The following is an 18,973-nucleotide window of genomic DNA, read 5'->3' on the forward strand; positions in this document are numbered from 1 at the left end:
ATGTTTCAAAATGCCTGTTAGTCTATAAGGTGCCACAGGACTTCTTGTTGTTTCAGTAGGTTTGGTGTCTAATGCCGTGGGCCAGCAGTACTGCATCTGAGCACCCCTGACTCATTCTTACACACCCCTATGAGGTAGGGGAGGTCCACTGCCCCACGCTAAGTGAGAGATGTGTTATGCCTATGTTTCAAGTTGGAGGCGTAAGTTCCCACGCAACGAGCCACCTAAGGTAATGTGGGAAGGCTGTGGCGGAGTAGAGAGTGCACGTGGGGCTCCCCAGGCTAGCTCCTAACCACACGATCTTCCTTCTTCAAATGGCAGTCAGACTTGGGCTGCTCTGAAATGATCTATTCCGGTTCCTACAGTTGGCTGTAGGATTTGGCGGGCTGTGTTTCAGCTGGTTTATCTAGGCAGTCTGCATAATATGCAGAGGGCTGAGAGCATGATTTTAAAAAGCTATGAACTTAGGAAGCCAGAAGGCAGAATTGTGAGCTTACTTTTACTATATTCCTCTCCCCCACTCCCCATTGTTTTGACTTACAGCACCATTGATCCACTAACTTTATTGCTTTGTTGAGTGAAACACTAAGTCCGATTTACGTACAGCACTCCTACCAGTTCTGTGAGTTAACTCCCTAAAGTGGAGGCTGTTCCAGCCCTTCCTGCTAGTGGCAAATTTACCATGTAATCTGTATCACTTTGGCAGATGCAGGTTAAGCATAGAGTAGTGGACAGGCTGTCTAGCAGTTGCCAGTTGGTGGCACTCAACTGGCCAAGGAGACGTGAATTAAAGGGGAGAAACATTTTGAGAAGTTACAAAATCGACTTAATACAGATGTGTTTTGCTGTAGGGCCTACAGGCCTCAGTCAGTGGTCAGAGCATCCTCGTCCTAGGCCCAAGGCAAACGCCTGACAGAAAGCCAGTTTCTGCCCTAGAGAGCTTTCAGGACCCGATGAGACACCAGAGGGGCAGCAGACAGAAGGTAACTGTTTGGTTATAGTAAAGAGGTGTAGTTTTGTTTTGGAAAAGGTGGGTCAAAAATTGAGCAGTGGAGGAGGCTGGTGTAATGGATTTCTACAGGGAACTCTTCTGAGCTAAATTAAGCACAAGTAAGGCTGCTTCCTTACAGTCCAAAGCTGCAGTGCCCCTAAAAGCTGGATTTGAGGACTAGGTTGTGAGGGGAGGGTGAAATGAGTTGCTCTTAGTGCTGTTGTTTAACAGTATTTATTTCTATGGTATGCAAACTGCTGTAGTCTGTGTAAGAAGAGATTCTGTGAGGGCTGAAGACCCAAATGCAAATGGCCATTGTCATAAGCTAACCAGGGTACAAAGCCCATGAAGGGCAGATGGCTTTGTCACTAAAGCATTTTGCCTCTGTAGTGGTTTAAACCTGGCCAAAACCATCATCTTAATTAAACTGAGCTTGGCCCTTGACCGTAGACTCCAGCTCCTTCTGTATCTGTCTTTGTCACTGAAGGGCAGCTAGAAGCAACGTGGGCTTGTGTGGCACAATTTAGGAGGGCATCCCTGGGAGCTGTGGTGCACGGGAGCAGAACAACTGTTTCCAGCGGCTGATTCGGGACTACCTCTGTGAGCTCAGGGATTCAATACTGGAGTTTTTCCTAGAAGCTTGGGAAGGAAGAGTCTCAACTTGCACAAGGCCTGCATTTCTAGGAGTAGGAACTTCCTGAAAAATTAAGCTCCAGGAAAATTGCTGTAATTTCCTTCCAACGGTGGAGCTCTTTTGCAGCCAACACGGCAAGTGTCTTAAAAAAGTAAAAATAAAATCCAACCTGTTGTGTTGTTTTAATCTCTTTGCCTAGGCAATGTTAACAAAACTGAGCACTGTCAATCCAGGGGCTATTTAAAGAATTTCATTAGAATGCTTTATGAAATTGGATAAATTTTAGGTTTTCCGTGTCTCAGTTTTCTTATCTGCAAAATGGGGACAAGTGACCAGGACCATGCAACATTTAAATGGCAAAGTCTGGAGGAGAAATAAGGTCTGCATCGGTCTTGTGTGCTCTCTTGGGCTGTTGTGTACCTTCCACCTCGTAACTACTTGGGATGATCATGTTGCCCCTTAGTCCTTGCCTGATTATTGTAGTTGTGTGGTACTCCATCCTCTCACTTGGCCTACTGAGAGGGTCAGGTTGATCTGGAGATGGTCTTTATGGTTCATGCCCATGTCCTGTAATGGACCAAACCAGTACACTGGATAAAGACCCCCTCTGAACTTTTGTGGGTGTTCAGTCTTGGATTTCGGTCTGTCCTTTGCCACTTGGGCCAATATCTAGTTTTGTGTCTGCTTGCATAGAAACTTCCTGACTAAACAATGCAATGAGTGGTATCAGTCAGAATACATGGGCACAGTGGGTCTTGATCTTTGTAAAATATTCTCTCAAGGACCCATCTTAACTCTCCACCCCCAAGAGCATCTCACCCCCTCCCATACCTTCTTCCCCAGCTTGGTTCTCACTGTTTAGTTTTGTAAAACATTAGGTCACAGTTCGGGGACCATTACTTATGTCAAAGCATTGGCCTTTAGATGGCAGTCCCACTTTCACCTGCCCCTGTGTTTCTACCCTGTGCCTTGTTAGTGCCTATGGTTACACCTGCTTAGTAGTATTGTTCCATCACATGAGGGATTCCAGTTTTTCCTTCCAATTATCGCATCAGCTCTGCTGTGCTGTTGTAATAAACTGGAAGCATCTTAAACCTACTTTGTCCCTCTTCCTCAACGCACTAATCCCCAATCCAAGAAACAGAGCCTCCTCCAACCTTGTTACCTTCATGTTTGGCAGACGCAGCATGAATTTTCCTTTTCTTCCATTTAAAAAGAACTCTTACATCAGTGCCTTCAATGCACTCGTGGTATTGATCTACTGTAGCTCAATCTGCAACCACTAGAATTGCCCCCTCCTGAGTGAGCAGAAATTACACTGCGGGGCTGTGCATGCTGACTCAACACAAGTGTTTCTGTGGCCAAGCCATACTGGGAGAAACCTCACCTTGGGTTCTCACAGCAGACTGTCTTGGGGCGCTGCTCCAGAGGACACTGCTCAGCTGAACTACAAAACACACTGCAATACTTCGTTTCCCCTGCAGTAGGGTAAGTTACCCAATCTTCTTTCCGTCGCTGACAGGAATAACTGACTTCAGCAGAAGCTGCATGTTTTGTTTTGTTTTTTCCAGAGGGGGGCACAGGGATATTGTGTAGCAGTGTGTGTGTGGGTGTGTTTGCAGGTAAAATATTCTTCCTTACCATCCACCTTGTTTCCTGATGGATCGGGCTGAACAGGGGCAGGGTTAGTGATACCTTCAGTCTAGCTATAACTGCTAAGAATTGCACCTGGGCTCATCCCAACAAACCCTATTTAGGAAATCATTGTGGAAGTGTCATCTAAGTGTCAGGATGCTCCTGCCGGGGGTGGGGAGGCTGTGATATGGGGGGCCTCATTATGCACCATGTGGCAAATGCATCCTGCGCTAACTGTGCTCTAAGGCAGGCTGACAGCAAAATTAATTCATTGTTAGCTGTACATCTGTTTTATAGCATAACCATGGAAACCAGACTTCAGAGCATCCTGATTCACTGTCATTAACCTAATACAATAGGGTTAATCTAGTCGCCAGCTTCTGAAGAGCTCTCTGATGCTGAAACTTACTTAAGCAACTGGCTGAGGGGGAGAAGATCAACCAAGTGTAGGGATTGCAGGCTTTAATGGGACCCTCTCAGGCCCCATTTTATAATGAGAAGGTCACTTCTCTTCCCCCTTACAGCTAACGCTCATCTGTTCATTTGGATCTTGGCTGAGACCTTTGAAGCTCAGAACAGCTCTTCTTCTCGGAGAAGTACAATTGCATTGTGGACACATTTGAATTTCCTTTTGAGAGAGGACTCTTCCAGCCCTGCTTTGTCCCTTGGGATCTTTGGGATTCACAAGGTGTAGCAAAGCTTGCAGCTTGCCTGGGCATCTCCTCCTTTTTTCCACCAGCTGTAAAGCAGTTATGTGTCTCTGAGCCGGGCATGTGGAAAGCGCTGAGGATGCTGAAGCACTAACGGGGAGATGTGCTTATGGTTTTTCATGTGATAGCTGAATGTGCCAGTCGTTTGAAGTCAGTGCCCAATAGAAAAGACAGGCCTAAACTAGGCTATTAATGACACTTTTCCTTCACAAGACAATGAAAATCTATAAGCACATCAAGTAATCTAAATTACAGCAAACAGGCAGAAACAAAATAGCTTTGGAACAACACAGCCCAGTGACTTCCAGTTCTGAAACCAAGGTTTATTTTCCAGGTATCACATTTGTCTGACTCTAAACAGGCTCTCCTCTGTTTAAATGCCAAGGCAGATGATACCACAAGATTATAAATACTATGTACTCCATTGTATCTGCAAGTCTGTGTCTGCTAGGTCTTCAATAGAATTTACAGCTTTCTCACAAACTCTGAACAGTGTCTTACAATCAAAGCTAGAGATTTAATGGCAGGTAGGAGCCAGTATCTAAGCTGCAGACTAGCTGAAACTCTCTAGTCTGGAACTCTCTTGTCCAGCAACGTCTGTAACCTGGTGTGATTTTAGTTAGCCAGATGACCACATTTCATAGGTGTGGCCAAGTTTCCTGTGGTCCCATAAAGTTTGTTTCCAGCCACCAGTCCTGGCTGTCAGTGTTCTGTGCTGTTCTTTAGCTGTAGTTTAACCCAAAATGTCTTCTAAGAACACAATAAGCAGTGGGAGTGTTGGTAATGCTGCTAGACAATATTGATCTCTCGTCCTCTGGCAAATTCTCTCATCCAGCACCGGTCAGGTCCAGAGGGTGCCTGATGAGAGAGGTTCAACCTGTAGCAAAAACAACAAGAAGTCCTGTGGCACCTTTTAGACTAATGGATATTTTGGAGCATAAGGGTTGGTGGGCAAAGGCCCACGTCATTAGTTGCATCTGACAAAGCAGGACTTTGCCCACGAAAACTCATGCTCCAAAATATCCGTTAGTCTATAAGGTGCCACAGGACTTCTTGTTTCTGAAGATACAGACGAACTCGGCTACCCCTCTGAAACCTGTAGCAAGAAATCCACTTACTATCAGCAGACTGGAGACAAAGTAGGGCTTGACTGCAGCATGCTGCCGGGTAGGTTCTGAGCCAAAAAATTGTGTGTGGGTTTTTGGCTCTTTTCTTAAATGTACATAACCTGGTTTAGACTTGCTCTCCTCTTGTGTTTGTTCAAAGCCCTTTGGAATCTGCTCAGGGAATATTAAAGTTGCTATTTCAGTAGGAATGCAAGAGAAGGCTCAGCATGATGGAAGGGCTTAAGGCGGGGCAGTAAAGGATATTTTATACTAATGTGTTTTTGTTGGTTTTGTTTTACACAAGATAAAATAAACGGAGTCCCATGCGAAAGGTGAGGACTGTTTTCCTGAGTAGAAGTTGGGATTCCTTAGGGGAGGCCAGAGTGGTCCAGGGAGGTGCATAGGGATGGGGAGAGAGGTGCTAGGATAATTATGCCTTGTAACAAAGGCCATCATGACCTCCAAGTGAATTTTTTAAAACAGCGGCTCACTAGCTACTTTGCTTTAAAAATAAGGTAGTTCCAGGGGAAAGTGTCTCAGAGCTGTGGGCAAAGATGGGTGGAGGAGCAATCAAGTTGACTATGAGTTGGGCATCTCTTTGATATTCCTTCAGACAATATACATGGAACGCCAACGCTGCTAGCAAGCTATCCTCTTCCCCTGCAACACTCACAGCTGTCTCGCTTAGTTGTTTTAGGGCATTGTGGCTGTGTCAGTTCAAAAGGTGTTTCCTGTTGCTGCACTGTGACTTAAAAGCATTCATTGACCCGCAGTGCGTGGCCTCAGCTGCTGTGCCATCAGCCTGGTCTATAAATAATAAGACAGTTATTTTGGGCATTTTACTGTTTTTAGGCACAGCTTGGTTTGTGCTTTTGGTAAGAAGCTGGATGTTGGGATAGTAGGAAGTGGACCGTGAGATGTAGGGCTGCCAACTCTCCAAGACTGGCTGGGAGTCTCTCAGAATTTGCATCAATCGCTGGGTGATCAGAGGCAGTTGGTGAGGGGAACCCCGGGGAGTACACTGGCCAGAGGCCCCCCACCCCCAGGCCAGGGAAGGGCCAGAACAACCCACCTCTGCCCAAGGCCTGCTCCTCCCTACCCTTGCTCCACCCCTGCCCCGCCTCTTCCTTTTGCAGCACCACACACCTCTGGGAGAGGGGCGGGACTTCCCCAGGACTCACAGGAAGAGACGCGGTGCTTCCAGAAGAAGAGGTAGAGTGGGAGTGGTTCTGTCCCTCCCGCGGATCAGCGCAAGCAGAGATCAACACCACGTTGCCGACGGTGAGCGGGGGTGGGGGGGGCAGGTGGGCGCTGGGTGTGCATGTGACCCCTTGTGCACTCATGCCTCCCCTCTGCCTGTGGCTAGTGAAAGCAAACCTGGAGATTTTAAGAGGCTGTTTTAGAAAATGATATTACATCATGCTTGGAGGAAACAGTCTCTTGGTATAGCTTCAGTCAGAGATGGCAGTGGGGAAAACGAGTTGGGGTGCATCGCGTTTTTGTGGGGGAGGTTAATTCTCAAAGACACTATCCAATGACCATGATCCTTGGAGCACCGTGGGCTGGCCTGACAGGGATACGCAGATGAGGGCTCAGGTGCTGACAAAGATGGCTGTCTAGGCCCAGGGTGGTCCAAACCTAGGCAATTAAATATTTAACCTACCTCTCAAACTAACATTAACCCCCCGACCTGAAGTGATGGGGTGACATTCAGGACTTTCTTTGAAAGCTTCCGTTGTCTCACGCTGCTGACTTCGCCACAGAGGCCTGTAGGCCGGTGTCTATCTGCTTTGTGACGAAGGTTGCAGGTTTTTTCCAGCGAGGTGCATGTGGGTTGGGAGCAGGTTTGGGGAGGGGAGGGGAGTGGTGGGAGATTGGCACCATACAGTGAAGGCCATCACGACCTCTACGCCAGTCAGTTTTCAAAATCTGCTCACTTGCCTTTTCGACTAAAAACAAGGTGGCTCCAGGGGGTGGATTTTGGATGTACTGGAAACACCAGCTAGGCAACCCTGTAGGTAAAGGAGAGATTATTTGTACTGCATGGCCCAATGCTTCCTTAGTTCAGATCTACACTCACCCTCTTGACTGGTCCCAGACTCCTGAGACCCCAGCTGAAAAACTCAGAGAGCGGAGACTGGGGGAAGATGGATCTTTGCGACGGACGGAGCAGAGGTATAACTATGACAGCTTCTCTAACCTGCCTGCCTGCGGAGCGCCATCCTTTCCCCATGACTTCAGTGTGCTAAGAATGGTAGAAAATAATATTGGGGCTTCAGGCCGAATGGCATCACTTCAGATTACATGAAAGGAGCAATAATTCTATGACATGCGTAATCTGTCTCTCCTCGAATTAGACACTACAAAGGCAGGGTGTGGTATAGAGACATTAAAACAAAGCATGGATGTTCTGCAACTAGCCTCCCCTGGATCTTTTCAAAACATTCAGGACACAAGTTAGTGCAACCCACAACGGTGATTTCGACACATCCCTTTACCACTCACCCCCACCCAAAGCGTACAAGTGTTGTAGAAATAAACACTGGAGCTGGCCGGGGAGTTTATTAAAATCAGAATTTATTGTGGAAACGTGATATTTTGACACAGCTTTCTCAGGCCCAAGGGCTACATGAAAGAGGCACTTGGTGGGGATGTAAAAAATGGTTAACTAGTTAAACAGAGTGCTTAGTGGGTTAACCATTTTAACTCAGCTCCTGCTGGCTGGATGGCCATACAGCCCTGCTGTGGCCGCAACCGTGGGGTCCTGCCATTGCTGTGAGGTCCCTCTGCCAGGCCCACCAGTCCTCCATGGCTGGGGCAGCTCCAGCTCAGCATGGCTAGCCACTACCAGCCTCCTCTGCCAAGGTTTGATTAGCTGGTAAGCCTCATGCTTCCCCATATGCTTACTGGTTAATGGCTTACCATCCCTAGTGCTTGGTCACTTGCCACGCCCTGCCTGATTCAGAGCCTGGGGCTCTCAGCCCTAGTGAGTCCTATAGTGCTAGGTGAATGGCTGTCTTAGGGTGAGTCTCTTCTCTCTTTTCACGGGAGAAATCTCCACCAGGCCTCTCCTGTTGTTGCACATCAGAATGTGAACAAAGGCTGAAGCATTGGGATTTTTTCACAGAACCAGAGATGTTTTCACACCAGCCCTACTGACTAGTATTTCCTGGGCGCATGACTGATTGCCTGCCTAGCCAATAGGATGGTCTAGGTTTTCTGGCTTGGGAACAGCTGCCTATTGACCTGTGGATCCAGGGGGAGCTCCCCTCTGACTCTGATTGTGAGTTCCCCTCTAGACTGGCACTGTGTGGTTTGTGTGTGTTGTCCTCCACCAACACCCAGTGTACGACACAGCAGCTGGCCTGGTCTCCTCCATAAGTGCTATGCTGCACAGTGAGTCTGTTTGATGACATGATTATACGGAGCAGGGGGAAGAGAGATTGTGTCTGACGTGGGAAGTAGCTTGTTGCTCCGTAGCGACCTGTCTCTCCATCTTAGCGTTGAGACAAGGTGGCAATGATCACACTTACATTTAAAAGCTCCTCCTCAGCTGTCAGCCGGGTTTAAAGCATTAACTGTCCCTCCTTAGTAAGGCAGGAAGCCGACCCATTGTTCGGCAGCCGCTCACGGCTAGGGAGAACGCTTCTCCTTCCTCCCTTTTCTCCTTTACATCCTCCACTTCCTTTGGCACTTCCTCCCTGGAGAGCCCCATGGCACCTCCCTCAGCGGAGGTCTGCCTGTCTTTGTGGCCCCAGGGGTTCCTGAAGCAGGAGGGGGGCCCCTCCCCATCTCACACTCCCAGGGAAGGAGTGAAGGTGCCATCTCGGCAGTACTGGGCCCAGGCACAAAGCGAGCTTCCACCTGGAAATCAGGCCTTGGCCTCCTGGGTGGTACTGAAGAGAGTCTCTCAGGCACTGGGCTGGCGGGCTGTGGGCGTTGCTGTGTTCACAGCTGTATTGGTGCCAGGACGTTAGAGAGACAAGGGAGGGGGGTGAGGTAATATCTCTTATCCGGCCAACTTCTGTTGGTGAGGGAGACAAGCTGTTGGAGCTACACGGAGCCCAGCTTGGGATCTGGGAAAAGCCCTCCGAGCCCACAGCTCAAGACAAGGTGGAGCAGATTGTTTAGCAGAAGTCAATAGTGTCCCAGGTGCTGACTTGGTTTTGCTAGTGGGGTTCCTCTCCGCCCCCTGGCCTCCCTGTGTGAGCTGCTGGTGAGCTGCCGGGGAAGAGGCGGCATGGGAAGAGGGGGGCTTTTGAGGAAGAGGCCAAGCAGGGGCAGGGCCTTAGGGTGGAGCGCCCCATCTTTTTCAGCGAGTGTTCGAGCCCTGGAGCACCCCAGGGTCGGTGCCTCTGGGTAACAAGTTACAAGAGACCAGTGGCCTCTTACCACTTCTCCAGTCCATAAAGGCTCTTAAAAACAAACAAACAAAAAAAACTTCTTTGAATTAGTGTCAAAGCCAAAGCCTCCAGGGCCAACATTGTGTGTGAATGGTGGGTGTCGGCAGCCCCGGTGGGCTGAGGAGCTGGGCTACGTCTGCTGAACAGCACAGACTAACTCTGTTCTGCGGCCAGGCCTTCCCTAGCCTGATGAGTCCTTGCAACTGCATTTCCCTCGCTACTGAGGACAGGCCTTGTGGGCAACTGCCTGCTGTCGGCACGGGTAACCACATCTGGTCGAGAGTCATGTATTGTTGGGTACTTGGAAGGTCTGTTTGCTCATAAGGGACCTACACCCTGTCAAAGGGAAAGGTGGGGAGATTGAATATCTGGCCAGCTCTGGAAAAAGGAAACCCCACACCCCTGTGCCCACAGGCCTGCGGGTACGACACGGGCTTGCCAGGGAAGGGTCGCTAGACCACTGCATTCTGCAAACCAGGGTCCATCTCTGTCTCTTCCATCGACTAGGATGGGGACTCCCCTGTCTACCCACCACCTCCATTCTTGGAATCCTTTAAACTGTGGCAGAAAGGTGACCCCCAAATGTCTCAGGTTCAATTCTTCCCCCCCATGGCTCCAGGGAACACCCTGTCCTCCTGTCATCCCCCAGTGCCACCATTCCTCAGCAGGCTTTCTGTCCTACTGCCCCTTACTGAGGCAAAGCATCCAGTCCTCACAGTGTCATTGGATCTGCCCTTCCTTTCAGCCTGTTGACTGACACTGCCCCACTCCTGTGCAGCGCGTGAGCCTGGGTTCTGCGTGTGCAAGTGAGGGATTGTAGCTCACAGGGGATCCAGAGAAGACCATCAGACTGGCAGTCAGAAGTGGCTGGTGAAGCACTGAGGGTCAGTTCAGGGCAGATTGTGACAGATTGTGACAGATCTTACATGTGCTTTGTCCATGAGATTATTCCACTGCATGAGGCTTGCGTGGAAGGTTGACTGGAGAATGTTTTAAACAAGGCAGCAGGCAGCTGCAAATTGAGATGTGTCCGTGCTCAGGAATGCTGAGAAAACTGTTGTCAAATGATCTGCAGGCAAATCAGTGCCGGGCTGGACCTAACTACAGTATTAGCGAGGAGGTGCAGCCATGCTGTAGAGGATGTCCTCAGTCCGGCTTCTGTCATTGGTGGGGATTGTTTGCAAGACCTATCCTGCCAGATTCTCTTCTGTTACAGATGGCAGCATTGAAGGACACATACAGATCTGTGGTGGAGAGCCTGGACAAAGAAATGTCTTTCTGAGTCCCCGTGATGGCTGGGAAACAGGGTTCCCTCCAATTTTTTTCCACCCAGGTGCAGAATAAATGTTGTTATCTGCACAGAGGCGCGTGCAGATGCGCACCAGCAGTGGAGACACCCGCTGCCAGCTATGGCACTCTGCTAATCAGCTGAGTGGCTTTCAGATCTCTCCTGGGTGGCCACCCAAGCCTCAGCTTACAGGGAAAGCTGCTGGGAGAGCCTTCTGTAGCTGCAGAGCAATAGTTGGTTTGGGATGAGCTGTAGCTCGGATGTGCTGGGGTTTAAACGGGGTGTCCCGGGCACAGATGTGTGCCCCTTGGCCCTGCTGAGAGTCACAGGAGAGAGGTTAAAGACGGGCCATTTTACTCTGACTCTGCTAGACTTCTCTCCCGGGAAGGCTGCTCAGAGAACCTGCACGCTGACTCTCCTACAACAGCACTGTCGTCGCATTATGTCACCTTCTGGATAATAACCAGCCATAAAAGTCTGCTACTTAAGTGCTCTGTGGGAACCTGTCTGATGCACCATCTCTCTCACCCATTCCCCCAGCTCCTTTCTACACGGCACTTGCTTGTATAAATGCAAATCTGAAAAAATGCTTTGGGGTGGCAGGTGGGGGAGTAGAGAGAGCACATGATACAGGAAAGAGAAGCCCAGGCTGGAAGTCATGGCAAGAGACACATGCCATCTTTTTTGCAAGGTATAGCTTCCAACGTGCAAGTCATTCTGTTGGAACTGATAGGTCTCATATTACCACCTCTCTACTGGCTGGGTAACGAGGCCCCTCTTCTCCCAGGGCCCCACCCCTGCTCCCCCTATTTCCTCCCCCAATCAGAAAAATGGAAATGAGGCTTGTCAAGTGGCACCCAGACACACAATTGGAAAACTGATGGGGGCAACCTTAGGGGAATCACCTGGTGAATCACGGCCACCGTAAGCTGCGCTTGTAAAGATGAAACCTGGCTGATGTTACAGTTAATTACAGAGCACATCTCTTTTATTCCTCGGCATGGTGGGGGTAGAATAGATGTTGGGTAAGGTTCTCCAGCTCTGCCAACTGTTATACTTTCAACCCCAAGAAGAGATCTCCCCTGCAGCCTTCTACAGATAAGGCCTTAAGCCTCGGTATCTGATGCAATGCAGCGTCTGCATCTCTGATTTCTCAAGAGTGAAAGTGTCAGATCCCAGAACTGTAGTTCAGTGACGGTGCAATTGTGAGGAATCAGCAGAAGCCCTGAGCCCTGTTCCTGGCGAGCCTGCCCTGAATGAGCCGGGTGAAAAGTGGCTGCCTTGCTAATTACATGAGCTGTCCTACAAATGTCCTAGTGAAAGGCCAGCTCCTCTCCTCAGGGAGAACCTGTCTTGCTGTCACACACTGAGCTGTGCCTTTTGTCAAGGCCTCTGGGAACTTCCACAGCTGGTGAAAATCGCAATTGTCATCTTTACTAAAAGAGGTCTTCCCTTCCCTTCCATCGCTAGTTAGCAGGGGCAGATCAGCAGTGCATGTGAATTGGCCTGGTTGTATTGACCACAATGGAATCATGCCAAGTTACTTTCTGCTGCTTACTTGACATGAGTGTCTTGGATAGCATACTGCTTAGTATATCTGTATAGGCAGAACCTCCTCTGCCCCCGCCGTAGTTTTCTTCTGGGTTCTGCTCCTGACCTTTCTCATGCACTCGCTTAGCTCCATGGTTGTATTAAATTGCAGCTCTGATACTGCATTTTTGGCAGATAAGCGACTTGGTTTGCACAAGCTTTTTCCAGCAGCAGCCTCTCCATACTGCTCCGGTGCTGACACGTTGGTGGGGAAATAATCTGTCTGTAATGGTCCACTGGCTGTGTCAAGCCAAGTGAAATTTCTGCCTCCCCAAAGATTTTTTTGATCTGCTTATAATATAAACATAGAACCAAGTCAGCCAGAAGTGGCTTTTCATGGTTTGTTTTGAATGCATTTCCAGTCCATGGCAAGCAGTGAAGCTGACAAGCTCTATGCCCACTTGGCATGTGGACAAGACTACTGACTTGCTTTAGGCTTGAATATGGTCTGATACAAGTAGGAAGGGAAGGGTTTTGTTCAGCCTGCCTGTGACAAAGATTGCGCTCCAGTGGCTTTTGGCAGGCTGCTTTTCTGGGCTCTGTATGGTAGACAAAGCTATTGTGTCAACCATGGCTTAGATTCAGTTTAATAAAATAAGCTTTTATATGAAACATGACTTGATTTCTTCTCGCACTCTGGCTTTAAATGGGGATTAAACCCTGTCAGGAACAGGAAAATACTCTTCTTTCCCAAGAGATTTATTTTTCTTTACACACTCACCCAAATCTCTATCAGTTCCCATGCCCGAGAGTCTAGTTCTTTGTCTCATGGTCTTTCAGACTGTCCTTTTTAAAGCAGTTCCAGCTTGTCTTCATCACTTCGCTGCTGAAGTTAATTGCAGAATGCAAAACACCCTCAGGGTACTTGTGTGGTGTGTTGCCTGACTTAGGAGCACAGGGACCAGAGCTTCTGCGTGCAAGATGGTGACCATCCCTGCCATCTAACAGGTCTGAGAACATTCTTGGAATTTGACTGTTTATTCTTCTCTATCTTGCTTTCCTATAAAGTTTGCCGTGTCCTCAGTGTGGTTATTTTGTACCGAATTCCCCATGTTATGACATGATGAGTCAGGCTCCCCATAAGTTAGCTTGAAAACCAGGAGGTTTTTTTTGTAAGAAATTTAGGTTTTTTACATTTGCTGTCTGTTGGCTGAGCCTTCGGGGTGCCCTTGGGTCATGTTTTCAAGCTGTTCCCCACAGTCATGAAGGCTAGAAACACTTTTTCTTTTAATTGGTCATTGAGTTTTTCATGTAACTGGCTACAGAGACTGGGGAACCAAGTGAAATATCAAATATTAGCCGTGTCTACACGTGCACGCTACTTCGAAGTAGCGGCACTAACTTCGAAATAGCGCCCGTCACAGCTACACGTGCCGGGCGCTATTTCGAAGTTAACTTCGACGTTAGGCGGCGAGACGTCGAAGTCGCTAACCCCATGAGGGGATGGGAATAGCGCCCTACTTCGACGTTCAACGTCGAAGTAGGGACCGTGTAGTCGTTGCACGTCCCGCAACTTCGAAATAGCGGGGTCCGCCATGGCGGCCATCAGCTGAGGGGTTGAGAGACGCTCTCTCTCCAGCCCCTGCGGGGCTCTATGGTCACTGTGGGCAGCAGCCCTTAGCCCAGGGCTTCTGGCTGCTGCTGCGGCAGCTGGGGATCCATGCTGCAGGCACAGGGTCTGCAACCAGTTGTCGGCTCTGTGGATCTCGTGTTGTTTAGTGCAACTGTGTCTGGGAGGGGCCCTTTAAGGGAGCGGCTTGCTGTTGAGTCCGCCCTGTGACCCTGTCTGCAGCTGTGCCTGGCACCCTTATTTCGATGTGTGCTACTTTGGCGTGTAGACGTTCCCTCGCAACGCCTATTTCGATGTGGTGCCGCGCAACGTCGATGTTGAACGTCGACGTTGCCGGCCCTGGAGGACGTGTAGACGTTATTCATCAAAATAGCCTATTTCGATGTTGGCTTCACGTGTAGACGTAGCCATTGTGAGCTGCAATAGAGTCAAAGCACCGACAATGCTGCATTTGTAACTTCAAAGCCTGTATAGCTTGTCAGCAGGGCTGACAGCTGCTGGGAGCCCCAGAGCACAGGAGCACTGTCAGAAGGGGTGGAAATGGGTGGGGTCAAGGGCAGTCAGCCCTTAGCACTGTTCAGACTGCGGCACCAGAGGCCCTCCTCCTACAACCCCACAGCCGCATGGAGATGCACAGCAGTGCTACCATGGCACTTCAAAGGGGTCCGGAGCTCCAGCTGCTGCCACTGCCGGAGTAAGGGCAACAGTGTTGGAAGCTCCGGGCCCCTTTGAAACTCCAGGCCCTGGGGCAACTGCCCCCTTTGCCCTCTCCTGCTGCCATCAGCAGGCCCGTAGCTTCCACGCCGAATTGAACTGAAGTGAGCATTTATAATCTTCCACAGACGGTAGGTTGGGAACATAGTGCTCCATCTGCAAAAACGCACTAGGCCCTGGCTTCTTTTGAGTTTGAGTGTTTTGATTTGTCTCCTGATTTCATAACCTCTCTAAACTGAACTAAAATAACAAGGTGCCTGCCTGGTATGTTGCTCAGCTGGTGATACTAGGTCAATACAAGCTGGTTCCATGTTAAAACGCCGAGGAATTTTGTCAGCTCTCAAGCTTTTTGGCTAGGTTGGATTCAACTACTTCTTTTTTTGGGCATGGTCGTCTGTGGGATAATTTTTTATGGAAAAAAACTTGAGATTTTATATATAAGATTAGGAGGGCATTAAAACTTTAGCACAAAGTCTCTCTTCTCATCTGACTTGTAGGAATCCAAAAGATTGTCAAACTTAAAACTTTCTTTCAGATGTGTCTGACTTTGTGATATGAAAACAAGTGTGCCAGAGTTTTAGTCGTTCCCTCCAGAATGCACTTCAGACAAGCTCCTCTTGCAAAGAATCTGCTTGGTGAAAAAGGTAATTTGTCTCGCTCTAAATTTGTACAGTGAGCAATGTACACATGGCAATTGTATATAAAATATGACTTCCTGCAGAAGAGTAGATTTCCCCTAATGTGGAAGAAGGAAAACTGGTCATTGACATGGAAACAAGATTTTAGTGGGAGAGACTGAAGCCAACTCTTAAAATATGTAAACTTCAATTCTTACTAAATCGTAATAGCCAAGTAGCCTTTTAAATAGTTTGTGAGCCTTCTAGTGGTGCTTCCTGCGGTTTCTGGTGGTTCTAAAAACAGAACAATTAGAGCAGTGGTGTGATGGTTGTGGATTTTTAGTGCATAAGGTTATGTGTGACCCTATTGTGCCTGGCCAGTTTCTGCACATCATTTTCTTATGTAATGAGCAAAGGTCTGGCTGTCATGTCTTGCATTCTGACCAGTAGTCACATGGCTAGAAATGTGCCCAGGAAAATGAACAAGTTTAATTTACGCAAACCAGTGTTTTTAACCACTTATTGCCCTTTATCTAAAGAGTTACAAAGTGTTTGGTATAGACAGAACTCTTCATGAACGCTACCCCAGTGGTTCTTCTCCTGCGAAAGAATCTGGTCTTTAAGATCCTTCCAGTTTTAAATGTCTCAGTTTAGAATTGAATGTGTGGAAATTTCACATTTTTTTAAAAGGATGTTCTGCTGTGACTGTCTTTACAGGGCGCCCCTTTTGTTTTTGGAGAATGACTCTCAAACTAAAATCCTCAGTGGAAAGGACAACTTTTACTGCAGTCTTAGACTTAATGGCTCGATCAGGGATGGGGAATTTAACAGGCAGTCGTCTGCCTATTCATAAGTATCTCATCTGTACGTCCATCTACTCCATCCTGCGTACCATTTAAAACCAGTGTAATGTGGCCTCACCACCTGAAAGCTTCACAGTGTTGCTGACCATGGAACTATATCAAAATTATACAGGAGAGCCACAAGCCTTTGCAAAAAGCTAACAGAGCACGTCAGTTTTAGGAGAGCACGTACACTTTAAAAGTTTAGAACCTGTGTAAGTCTTCCATTCCTTCCTGCTATCAGTCCAGTTACTCTCTGGACAGATCAATATGCATTTTAAGTGGATGCGCATGAGTCAGATAATAAGTACTGCACATAAGTGGTTCCATTTGCTGATGGTTAAAGGATGAAAGTTATTTGTTAGAACTACTTTGTTCTTTGAAGGAAGGTAGGTGGTAACGTAATTACAACAAAAAATAGTCATTTAAAAGCTGTCAGTCTCTGAGAATAACAATGCAGTGGGATTAGAGTGATTGCTCTTTGCTCATAGTTCTTGGGGAGGCTGATCCAATTTCAACTGTTCTGTAATAGCTTGCAAGCTTTTCCTTGAGTCCCCTGTTGATAGGAGTGATTCATCTAATGTAAAACTTCCCTGTGAATAACATTTATAAAGGGGTGCCATTCAGGTGCGATCCACAGAGGTTCTGTGTGTCTAGCGGTTCTGCTTGGTACCAATAGTATTTGCCGATGTTCCGGAGAGCCACTGAGCAGTACCGCAAGGCTGCATAATGCACTACTCAGAAATAACGTGTGCCCAGAACGTACATGCCACCTGCCAGAGTGGATTATAGAGGATTTTTTCATTCCCTTTCTGATTATTCTTAGTTTATTCCCTAACTCAAGGCCATGTCCTTTCTGTATCCAATATGCCAATTAAACTTACAATCAGTGTCTCTGCGTTTAACTCTTTGGGCTGAAAATGTGTTACTTAAATCAAAAAGCACAGGATTGGTCGAGTGTCTTAGTGCGGTACCAGTTTGTGACTGTGATGAATAAACTCCGCTTAGAAAAAGGGCAAAATTCTCTCCAATCTGTGCAGTGATCTTAATTTAAATATGTTGTTGCCCCTGTCTGCACAGCCTTCTTGTTGAGTCAATAAAAGACCTGTGCACTTAATCAGAATGTCTCGGGGAAGATCTCAGAGCCAGATGAGAGGGAAAGCCTCCTGCCTTTATAAATGAATATGAATGAAACCTACTGTGTCACCTTTAGATTTCTTAGGGGTTTCCCAGCTCTCTTCATTACAGTTCTGTGCAACATCTTCCTTCAGTGTGACATTTCCCCGGATCAGAATTGAAAGCAAAGTGGAATGAGAACCGGGTGGTAAAACTTTGGGCAATGTCTCAAATAAAAGCCTACCTGATGCACAGCTAGAACCCCACATTCCATGACCATCCTTGTACCTATGTCACTTGAGCCGTCGTTTCTCCTTTGACTTTCCTCTGATTGTCGGGGTGCATCTTTCGGGATGGCAGGAGGGAAAATGGTGCTTGTCTGTTTCTCACTTCTCATTAAAAGGTCCTGGTTAAAGGTTTCTGATGGATCAGCCCTGAATTGCACGCGCCTGATTTAGACAAGCAAATCCTTGATGCGTAAGTGGTGATTGTGCTGTGTGTCACCGTGTATACCTTATTATACTCTGGGCCCCATCTGTGTAGGTAGGATCACTAAACCATGCCATAATCATATACAGGTTGAACCCCTCTTGTCTGGCACCATCGGGATCTGACCGGTGCCGAATGAGAGAATTTGCTGAACCATTGGAGGTCAATATTGTCTAGCAGCATTACCAAAACTTCCACTGCTTACTGGGCTCTTAGAAGATATTTAGGGGTAAATTACAGCTAAAGAACAGCACAGAACCATGAGACCCAGGACTGGTGGCTGTAAACAAATTTATAGGACCATGGGAAACTTGGCCATGCCCATGATAAGTGGTCGTCCAGCTAACTGAAATGATGCCGGATTATGAATGTTGCCAGACAAGAGAATACCACATTAGAAAGGTTTAACCTGTAATGGGATCGTATCCTTGTAAAGGATCCTAAATGTTATTTTCAAAGAAGACTTTAACATGCCTAATTCCCACTGAGTTTCATTGAGACTTATGCTCTTAAGGGACAGTCTTTAAAAGTTTCCCTCCTTTCAAAGTACCTAGATGCCTAAAGATGAAAAATAAGCAGGTAATGGGTTTTTTAGAGGTGCTTAACTCCCATGAAAATCAACAAAAGTTAAAGTGCCTAAATTGCTCAGGTGCCACATGGTGTTTTCATTTTTCACATTTTAGGGACCTCGATACCTCTTTACATTTTTAGGGACCGAGAAACCATTGAAAATCTAGCTTTTAGAACCTTATGTCTCTTGAAATGGGGTTTTGACAGAAAATATAATGCCCCTATTATTAGTCCAGGGTGTCCCCACATCATGAATACCGTGTCCATTTCTGGTTGTCTGATCCCAAAAAGGATAGGGTGGAACTGGAAAAGGCTTGAGAAGGGCAACAAAGATCATCAGGGGTTGGGAATGGCTTCCAGATGAGGTGAGACTAAAACAGTTTCGGTGTTCAGTTTACAGAAAAGGGATGACTAAGCAGAGGGCTATGATAGCAGTCTATATAATCATGACTGGTGTGGAAATATTAGTAGTAAAATATGATTTCCCCTTTAAAGCAATATCACAAAGCGGTCACTCAATGAAATTGAGGCTGAGGGTTTAAGAACAGAAGAAATCATTTTTCACAGAATGAGCATCCAACCTGTGGAACTCATTTCCAAGGGATGTTGTGATGGCTAAAAGTATAAATGGATTGGAAAAAAAATCAGTAAGTTCATCGTGGATGAGTCCATTAATGGCTATTAGCCTAGTCAGGTGC

The 18,973-nt window shown here is 47.5% G+C and overlaps 1 protein-coding gene across 3 annotated transcripts in view; it reads left to right on the forward strand.

Moving 5' to 3' along the window:
• Positions 1 to 18,973, forward strand: part of CORO2B (coronin 2B) — a 117,513-nt gene that overhangs the window by 18,732 nt on the left and 79,808 nt on the right. Inside the window, exon 2 of one of the 3 annotated variants that reach the window (XM_075006823.1) lies at positions 15,177 to 15,285. The exons of 1 other annotated variant lie outside the window; for it this stretch is intronic. The gene's annotated coding sequence lies outside the window, so the exon portion shown is untranslated. Of the gene's footprint in view, positions 1 to 6,243; positions 6,358 to 15,176; positions 15,286 to 18,973 lie in introns of those variants that run through there. One more of the 3 variants, XM_075006824.1, reaches the window with a different exon arrangement.

The sequence above is a fragment of the Carettochelys insculpta genome, chromosome 12, assembly GCF_033958435.1.
Source record: "Carettochelys insculpta isolate YL-2023 chromosome 12, ASM3395843v1, whole genome shotgun sequence".
In the NCBI taxonomy this organism is placed as follows: Eukaryota; Metazoa; Chordata; order Testudines; family Carettochelyidae; genus Carettochelys; species Carettochelys insculpta.